Source organism: Xenopus tropicalis, chromosome 3 (assembly GCF_000004195.4).
Source record: "Xenopus tropicalis strain Nigerian chromosome 3, UCB_Xtro_10.0, whole genome shotgun sequence".
Classification (NCBI taxonomy): domain Eukaryota; kingdom Metazoa; phylum Chordata; class Amphibia; order Anura; family Pipidae; genus Xenopus; species Xenopus tropicalis.
The window spans coordinates 42,509,191-42,519,550 of NC_030679.2; positions in this window are offsets into that span (position 1 = coordinate 42,509,191).

The following is a 10,360-nucleotide window of genomic DNA, read 5'->3' on the forward strand; positions in this document are numbered from 1 at the left end:
AACATATTATGTGTCATAGTAGATGTACAATTTTGGATAATTTTGTATTCAGCACTCTTGTAAAAAAAGGAAAAATGGATTGGAGATGCCTATATAACCAAGCTGTCTTAGAATGTGCTCCATAGGCAAGGCTTCATTATATCATTTCTTTTTTTTTTTTACCACCTTTTATACGTATAATGTATGTATTAAGAGGTGCATGTATCATTATTTTTGTCTCTCTCCACTGCTCCTTTCCTATGTTTTCCAATCCTCTCTAGCTTCTAGGGCTTGTACATGGTGCTATAACCTGATGGTCTTGGTGGATTAGTTAGTGATAATGATTTAAATTGCAATGTTTTACTGTGATCCTTGCAAAGAAGGAATCATTGGGGGGGGGGGGGGGGGGGGTCCCTGGATAGAAGTATGCTGCAAGGGAACAAAAACAAACAAAAATGCAAAGCTGACCATATACAGGCAAATAATGTATTAGATACATGCGACTCCAGACTGAGCTGGCAGCTTAGTGGTCCGTATATGGGGCCTTCCCGACAGCCTGGATCAATGATGTCTTTACATAAAAATCACATTAGCCTAGCCTGTTGATGCTCTGCTCTCCCAACAGGTCTGCATCGGGTTGTGTTATAATCCAATCGCTGATTTCTTAAATGTTTAGATCAACCAGATTTGGGCCAGCATGTGGGTTGCCAATTCAGGCAAAGATGTCCTTATTTGACTCCACTTTATATCTATATAATACAAACCACTGGGCTATGTGACCATCTACGTATCATGGTGGTAAGGGATTAATTAAGGCATTAACTAGTGATTTATAATACAGGTATGGGACCTGTTTTTCAGAATGCTTCAGACCTGGGGTTTTCCAGATAAGGAATCTTTCAATAATTTGGATCTCCATGCCTTAAGTCTACTAAAAAATTATTTCAACACCAATTTGCTAAGATCTTGGACATTACGGAACATCGCTGACAATATACTAATATACCTAGCACACTCCCTAGACTTTATTTCCCTCTCCTTAACTCTGTTCCTCCCCGACACATACGGTTGAAGTGGGTTACTTCATTTAAGTACCTAGGAATATGGGTACACCCAGACCCCCAATATTTCCTACAGCTCAATCTAGACCTCCTAATTGACTCCTTATCTCAAACTATTAAGAACTGGGCTAATCTGCCATTTACACTATGGGGTAGGGTGACAATTAGATGATATACTTAGCGAAACTACATTTTGCGCAACACTCCGTTCACTGTTTCTTGACTTCTCTTTAAGAAATTAAATAAAATCATAACTCCATTTATTTGGGCAAACAGAACTCTACGCATTTCCTGGGAGAGATTAACAGCAGCTGTTGACATAGGGGGTCTGACCCTTATCCACTTATACTTCTATTACCTAGCCTCCCAAATGTATTATTTACATGTGTGTTTTCTCCTACAATCCCAGCACAACACTCCAAGCTTCGATTCTCCACTAAGTAGAAGGCCTTGGCACCTACCCCTACAGTAACCCTTATGGGTTAAGACACACTGGGCAACTAGTAGCAGCTACTTTTTCAAGGCTACTAAATGCCTTGAGACCTCCTAGAGACAGCTGGTGGATGGAGTTCCTCTTACTAAACTAACCTATGAATAAAGGGGGGCACGCAACAAGTTTGACAAGATTTGGGGTTCCTGGTGTGACCCTCAAACTGGGTATGACCTGCCTTATACCATTAATTATTACACCCTCAAAATGGGTGTGATCTACCCTACACCAATAATTATGTACACATGTATATTGATACCCACAATTTTCAGTGATAATATCCTCTGTCTGTATAAGCCTGCTCTCGACCTGACCTCAATCCAATGACATTGTACCAGATACTGCATTGTATTTTGACTGTTTTGTGTTTGTTGATGTTAAAAATCTACCTTTAAAAAAAATCATTTAACCCTACCAGTGGCTCGTAAGCAACATTTTGCTCCCCAACCCCTTGGATTTTGCTTCCAGTGTCCCCAAACCAGGTTATTTTTGAATTCCTGACTTGGGGGCAAGTTTTGGTTGAATAAAAACAAGACTTACTACCAAATAAAGCCCCCTGTAAGCTGATAGTTAGCATAGAGGCTGCCTAATAGCCAATCTATTATTATTATTATTATTAACATTTATTTATAAAGCGCCAACATATTCCGCAGCGCTCTACAGCGGATTGGATGGTACCTAGAGATAAGTTCAGAGATGTAGGGTGGGGCAGAGTTATGAATCTAAGCCCTTAATTGGCACCTCCATGAACTTTTATGATGCTTGTGTTGCTCCCCAAGTCTTTTTTACATATATACAGATACTGTTTCAAAATGCACTAATCAGAGGACCATAGAGACCAAAAAAAGAAAATTCATCAGACTTTAACACAAATACATCAAACCTGTGACAAAGATAGTAATTTGAGTGTTGCTGGTGCTTCAGTTGCCATTTACCCAGTAGTCAAAATACTCGACCTGCCCTTCTGCCTAATGCCCTACAGTAGTTCCCATAAGTATATTGCCTGTATATTAGTTCTCACAGCATTGCTGTGTGAAAATGCTTATTTGGTTTCTAGAAGTTTCCAGTTCAGTTACCTATTTAATGCCTTTCTTTAAACCTGACGTAATTTCTCATTTATTGATTGTAGGTATTTGGATTGTAATTGAGCAAGGCGGACTAGGCCCCAGGCAAAAAGAGTTACATGAGCAATTACATTTCATTAAGCAGAAGCCTAAAATATCCAGCTGGGTGATTGATAACCAAGTCTAAATTCTTTATTTGACTGGCAAGATTCAAAGACTGTAAAAGCACTCACCCATGGCTCAGAGTAAGATTGAAATAACAGGGTGGATGAAGAATAGATCACATAAACATGATTAACCCTTAAGCTAAAATTGCTTACAACTACATAACTTTCTGATTAACACTATGGAAAGTAATAACAGTAAAAGGAACATTACTCCCTTGCATAACCTTATAAGACCTTTTCATATAGCTCTCACATTAAGTACATTCATACAGTTAAACCTATTGTCCATGTGAAATACATCAGTGTTTTCAGTGTTTCCATCTCCCTAATAAACACTGTAAAGCCAGAAGCACACCCTTATGGTCTGTCTGACAGCCTTGATACAGTTGGTTTTGAGCCACCATGTGGCTGTGAATACAGTCCCAAGATAGCTGCTTGGTCTGCTTAATTTATAAATCTTAAGCAAATTCTAATACCTGTAGATTATTTTTTTTTGCAATGACACCCTTTTTTCTACATCTACTCTGGGGTGCTGGTAAACTAAGGTAAGAAATAAATTAAACTGGTTATATTTTTGCCTTCTATCTGGGAAACTTAACTCTCTTGCGGAATTATTGCAATATTTTCAAGAATTTCTGCAAAAAATCCAAATTGCTATCGAATCAGATCCTAAAACCATATTATTTCAGCTATACATGTCTTGCACAAGATGCTCCTCTGATGTGTTAAATAGCCTGCTAGACTTCAAAGCACTACAGGATCAGCAGATACAACATTTTTCCTTTGAAATCTATCCCTCCCATAGTATGAGAAGGTTCATCAAAGAACCTATGAAAGAGTCTATACAGTAATTAGTTCAAGCCCTGTCTAGTTAAACAGCCATCTAATTATTTGTACCTACAAAATAATTTTGGATTCTTTTAATTTATTTTTTTATCGATATCTATATATCTATACATACAAATGATGTTTATTAGTGGATTCTGCCTTGCAGCACTGAGGCCCTATGTTTTGGCCTGGGCACTATCTGCAGGGAGTTTGTATGTTCTTGTGGGATTTTTGGGGTGCTCTGGTTTACTCCCACACTCCAAAAACATACATACAAGTTAATCGTCTCCTGATAAAAAATAACCATACTATGTGAGGATGCAATAGGGAAAGATTGTAAGATGTAAACATAAGTATAATATAAATGATGACATATTTTTATTTTTTCAATACAGGTATGGGACCTGGATAAGGTCTTTCCCAAACTTGGATTACCATGCCTATTAAAAAATCATTTTTTAAACCCAATAGGATTGTTTTGCCTCCAATAAGGATAAATTATATCTTAGCTGGGATCAATTACAAGGTCAATTACAAGATACTTTTTTATTATTACAGAGAAAAGGGCAAATGTAATTTGGTGCTTTCTGGATAACAGATATACCCATACCTGTACTTGGGAAAATTGTTATTGTTATTGTTATTATTGGAACATTGTTACCAGTACCATTGGCATAACATAGAGGCAGGGGTGCTGCTGCCACAAGGCGACTTACAGCGCCCTGTAAGTTACCAGGAGCAGCTTTTTGCTTATGAGACAAATTTCTGTTTTTTAAACTGGAAATTCATCTCTTCTAGTGCAGGGGACACAAATGTGCTCTCTGCACTAGCAATGTGGGCCCCGCTAGACCCCACTCTGGCACTCAGGCGGCATTAGGTATAGAAATTCCTCTTAGGTATAGAAAAGCAGGGTCTGCTGTACATATCTGTACAGTTACGGGACTTGTTATCCAGAATTCATGGGACCTGGGGTTTTCTGGATAATTTTGATCATCACACTTTAAGGCTGCTAAAAAAAATTATTTAAAAATGTATTTGACTCCGATAAGGATGAATTATATCTTAGTTGGAAACAATTACAAGGTACTGTTTTAGTATTACAGAGAAAAAGAAAGGAAATCAGTTTTAACATTTTGAATATTAAAGCCTTTTTCTTACACCCAATTCCTTGGTTATGTGTCATTGCTTATGAATTAATTAATTAAGCATAGCATATCCACGAATGACTATAATGTCACAGATAATGCAGCTGTGTGGCCAGCAATGCCATCCATCATTTGTGTGACAGGTTGGATGCACTAAAAAATGTAAAGTGCAAATACAATAGCCATGACAGATTTCTGAGCCAATGGCCAACAGAAATGACCAGCGCTAGGGCTGCTCACCCATTGAGCAAAACTGAACTGTCTCTGGTCTCCACTATACAAACAAAGGGACTGTTTGTTTGTCTGTCTCCTACAACTTCTCTTACACAGTAGTTTAAAATAACAACAGCCTTGTTTGGGGACAGCAGTTACAATGCAATTCATCATTTCATGTGATAAATAACTTTCCTGCTAGGTAGGACATTTCTTCTGTAGGGCTTTGATGTTCTTGCATAGTTTACACAAGAGACTGCAACTATGACTGCAACTAAGTCATTATAAATGTAAAGTTTCCCTGCAATGTAGGTATTTACGTTGTACTCGTAATGGAAATTCCCCACACTCATTTCTGTCAGAGATTTTTATTTCTTTTCTTTCATATTTTCCATCATGATACTCTACTATTTCCACTCATAAAATGTGAAAATCTGTTTACTCTTAGTAAAAAAAATGTTGTAAAAGTGTTATTTTAATGTAATGTCTGTTACGCCTAGCATAATGTTTGTTTTTCTACTGTAGATATTACATCTGATGCTCTGTATAAAGGTGAAGACACACAAAACTACTAGTAGCAGCTACTTGTCATGGCTACTAAAACAGACAATCCTGATAAGTGTCTCTATGTGTGTTTTAGCAGAGGCAATTCTCAGTATTGTCCATGGCAGGGTATTTTCTGGGGTTAAGTAGCCATGACATGTAGTTGCTACTAAGATACTAAGAAGCTGTGTGTGTCTTTGCCCTTATGGGCTATTCCTTATCTTACAGCCTAGGCTGTAAATGTGGGAAGGGAGGGGTTTGTTTATACAGGTGGCTTCAAAATGGACTGTTGATTTTTTTTTGTGTGTGGGCTCAGACGGACAGAACGCAACTTTACTTTCATTACTTTTGCCCTGTTCAGTGCAAAAATAACAAAATACAGGGTACATGTCCTATTTATTGCAGTTTAATTGCACTCTTTTATTTATTTAATTGCCATTTCTAATAAAAGAGGGTATACTGTCACTTTAACCATCACTGGAGACACTCACATATTGCAGGAAACTAAGGGGTATATGTATCATGCTGTGTAAAAAGTGGAGTAAAACATCACCGGTGATGTTGCTGATAGCAGCCAATCAGATGAGTTGCTTTGATTTTCTAACTGTTGAAATCTAATTGCTGATTGGTTGCCCTGGGCAACATCACCGGTAATGCTTCACTCCACTTTTTACACAGCATGATAACTATAGCCCTAAATGTTGTTTCTTCATTAGACAGGAGACTTGTCTTTCAAATTCCTACAATCTTAAATGTATCTCCTATGCTTTCTTCTATTCCAATTCTCTATTTTGGGCTCAGCAGGGCTCCATTCTAACCAAGCAGACACAACTTACTATACTGCTATACTATACTGTTTGTGAGCAGGACTCATTGGGCAAAGATTATTGTCTACTGTACAGAAGCAGCAAATTAGTAGCATAGTGTGCTGTGGTCCTTTCTTCTTGTCCTGGAAACTTTTGTTTTTTTCTTCTGTTTTTTGCTTTTTATCAGGATGAAAATGTTATTTTATTTGCCTCATCTGAACCCTATTGCAGAATTTTTAAGGTGTTATTAACCAGAACTTCTGGTTTTTCTGTGCTGAGTGTCTGGTTTTAGCTTCTACCCTTTTTTCATCTATTCCCATGTCTGTTCTAGTCCTGACCTCTGCCCTTCTGTACACTCTGCTATTCAGACACCAGTCCTGTTTTGTTTTGGTTTTTTTTTTAACTTGAGTTTGTTTCATATGTACTTTTCTTCTTGGTATACCCATGTATGCTCTTTTCTGTGTGTTTGCCTTTCCTACTTTAACCCTGTTAGTCTGTCTACCTCTCCCAGTGTCTGTCCGAGTATATCTTTCTATTTCTGTCCTTGTGTATATGGGGTCTTTTTCTAACTCATGGTTTAGTGATCCAATACAGTATAGAGTAGTTATATGCTTGCCACTATTAACAGTGCTCATGCCCAAGACTAATGATCCCCAACCGGTGGCTCAGGAGCAACATGTTGCTCACCAACCCCATTGGATGTTGCTTCCTGTGGCCTCAAAGTAGATGCTTATGTTTGAATTCCTGGATTGGAGTCAAGTTTTGGTTGGATGTGTACTGCCAAACAAGAAATAATTCACAATAGCAGTATACATATGGGCTACCAAATAGCCAATCACAGCCCTTATTTGGCACCCCCAGGAAAGTGGTGCTCCCTCCTTTTTACAGGTAAAAAAACATTGGGGAAACCTGCCAGGGGAGTGGTACTTGACCCTATGTGAAACAGATTGGGACTGGTCCGGACCAAGAAAGTTGAAAACCTGAAGCAGATGATTACTTTAAAATAACTATAGTTTATTTTACATCTTTCAATAATCACAAAGATAGCCATACACATTTCATGCCACCAAAGGGCATATAATAACAGGCTTCCAATAACTGGTCTCCCTGGCCTCAGTTGACCCCTGCTTCTGCTTTCCATTTCTCACATCCCTACTACTTCATTTCACCTGGCTTCCAATTTATTGTGTTTCTGCAAAACAAAGTTTAAAATAATTTTTGTCATTTGTTTTTTTGACTATGGGATGGCACTATATTAAGCTTGGGAGATACTCATGTTTAAGTACAGGTTTGGGAAGAATGGTCTACTTATAGTTATGGCACCTGCAATATTTTACCTGCGGCTACTCGTGGAGAAGTGTCACATGTTAGCAGGGACACCTCCGATTAGCACTCGGAAACATGTTGCTGGGTGGCCCTTCCCAATGAGAAGCCCCTTGAGCAGGAAACAGTTGCTGTATGTTGTAGTAGTATAGGGAAGGAAGATTTAAGGACAGGAGCAGTTTTCTGGTTGACAAAAAGCAGATATGACCCAATGAACACATTTTTTGCAACAGAGGTTACACAGGATTTTACCTTCACTGTAAAGAGAGCCCTAGGCTTTTCACTAACATAATTTCAATTCTTTTACTGTCACTGCCACCTCTGTTTAATGCCAAACGTAAGTAAAAAGAGAACTTCTAAAGATCATTCATAACCTCTTCCCCTCCAGTCTTAATTATGTTTAACATTTGTCTTGCTCCCAAAATACAGTATAGTTTTCTGCTTAAGATTTGGATACCGATCAGATTTAAATTCTTTTCTTTTGCACTAGTTTCTTTTTACACCCTATTAAATATATGAAAACCCTTCAGTAATACGCGTTAAAACATCAGGATATTTGACATTTGACATCAAATTACAATCAGATTAAAGGACATTGGAAACCCCAAAAAGATATGTGATATAGCATCAATAGAAGTAAAATGAAGATCTGACTTGGACTGGCAATCTGTGGATTATGGCACATGCCAGAGGGGCTGCTGTAAGATGCCATAGTCAGTCACTATTTATTGGGCATTTGGGGGGCTGTTTGTGCCTCTGTGTACTTGAAATGCCAGGGCCTATTTTGAATCCCAGTTCCGGCCTGCTCTGATTGTATAATACATTATATATAAAGTTTAAACATCAGTTCTCCCCTCTTATGCCAAGGACAAGTGGGAGACTTTATTTAGTATTGCCCACACAGACTCCACTAGACATTTGCTGAGCAACACTCATCAGTCATCAAGTCATGATTTCCTATTCTGGACTATGACCTGTGCAGGACAGAATACAAACCCGAGATAACTATAGTGAGATATTTAGCCATTTGCTGTGAGCCTTTCCACAACATTGACAAAGACGTTTTGCATCCCCTGCTGACTCCAGAAGCAAATATCTAATCTAATCTATTGGGTTGATGCAGTACCAGAGGAAAAAGCTGCCTTGGTCCAGTAACCCATGACAACCATCACTTGTTTGTTTTGACCAGTGTAGGGCACTAAACACAAATGTCTTCAATGTTGCCACATTACTATGTAAGCACTATTAAACCTGATGCAAACCTTGACACTTTTATTACATGTTCATTTTTAGGGCCTTGATATACAGTATATACAGTAATTTTTGCCATATAATAACTATTGGTTACGTTTCAGATTTTCAGTGGCTACAATGGAAAGTGCCTTTTTTAAATTCTATAGTCCGCAGTTGCCACCTGAAACGCTCTTACCATACAGTTAATAGGAAGAATATTTCAGATTCTAAATATTTTCTCACACTTTCATGTGGTGACCAGTATACCCTGACAGTGAAAGCCCTTGGCCCTAAGGCTTCTACAGTATCCATCTGCTAACTCCCACCAGCTGCATAGGGGAGATAAGAGAAAGCAGTGATGGACTATCAGTTATAGCTCTGCTGACAGAAGTTAGCCATCATACTACATAGGATAACAACCAGTAAAAGGATTTCTATCATGCAGTTCATTTTTTAAATGATATTACTATTTTATTATATTGAATACAACTTTTATTGAAGATCTCAGGATTAAGATGCATGTTTAGCTTGTTATTAAGTTAGGTAGTTATGAATCTCCTTATACAGTATCCACCGCAGATATTAACTGAGCATTGATAGCTTTCATGAGAAAATATTAGTTTTGGGTATTCCATTCTCTATAAAACAGCTGTTATCAAGCCTGTACATAACATTCAATAAATTTTATCTTCTAAAATTTCTAAATCATATTTATAGGTATTGTAATAACAATAAAGTTTTTACTTGTTTATGTGCATTATTGCAATTGTATTTTGTGAAATGATAATTTGTTGTTATGTACTGACAACAAATGTTTCTACACATTTTTTTTATTCCACAGTAAAAAAATGTTTTCATTGTTCATTTGTGGTGCTTTATTGTGAGGCATACTTTGTGCTTTTGTGTCTTTGTGTGGGAGGAGCCACTAAATAAAAGGCATTCTTCTGCCAAAAATATTGTTATATTAAAGTTCCTCAAATTGTACAGGACAATAGTGTTTTCTAGAAAAACCAGGAGAGTGTGGAATACCATAGGAATGACCACTTCCCAGTGATAGGGGAAGTCAAAAGGAGACAATGACTTTTATAGTTGAATGGAAACTTTTGAATTACAGAAACGCCATCTCCCATAGACTCCATGTTAATCAAATAATTCCGATTTTTTTAAATTATTTCCTTTTCCACTGTAATAATAAAACAGTACATTGTACTTAATCCCAACTAATATATAATTAATCCTTATTGGAGACAAATAGAACTAAGGTTTTTAGCATGAGAACCCACAGGCTGATCACTTATCCTCTAGGCCAACCAACTTATTAACGTAATGGGGTTAATATATGTCATACAATACAACATGTTGGAGGGCCAGTTTGAATTAAAATGATGATGTTACATAGTGAAGTCTATGAGCACACTGGGGCCGCATCCAGGCCTCTAGTTGGACAGCCCTCCTCTAGGCCAACTCCTCCTCCCATGATGTCAGTCCTCTTGTTCTGAACAGAAGAA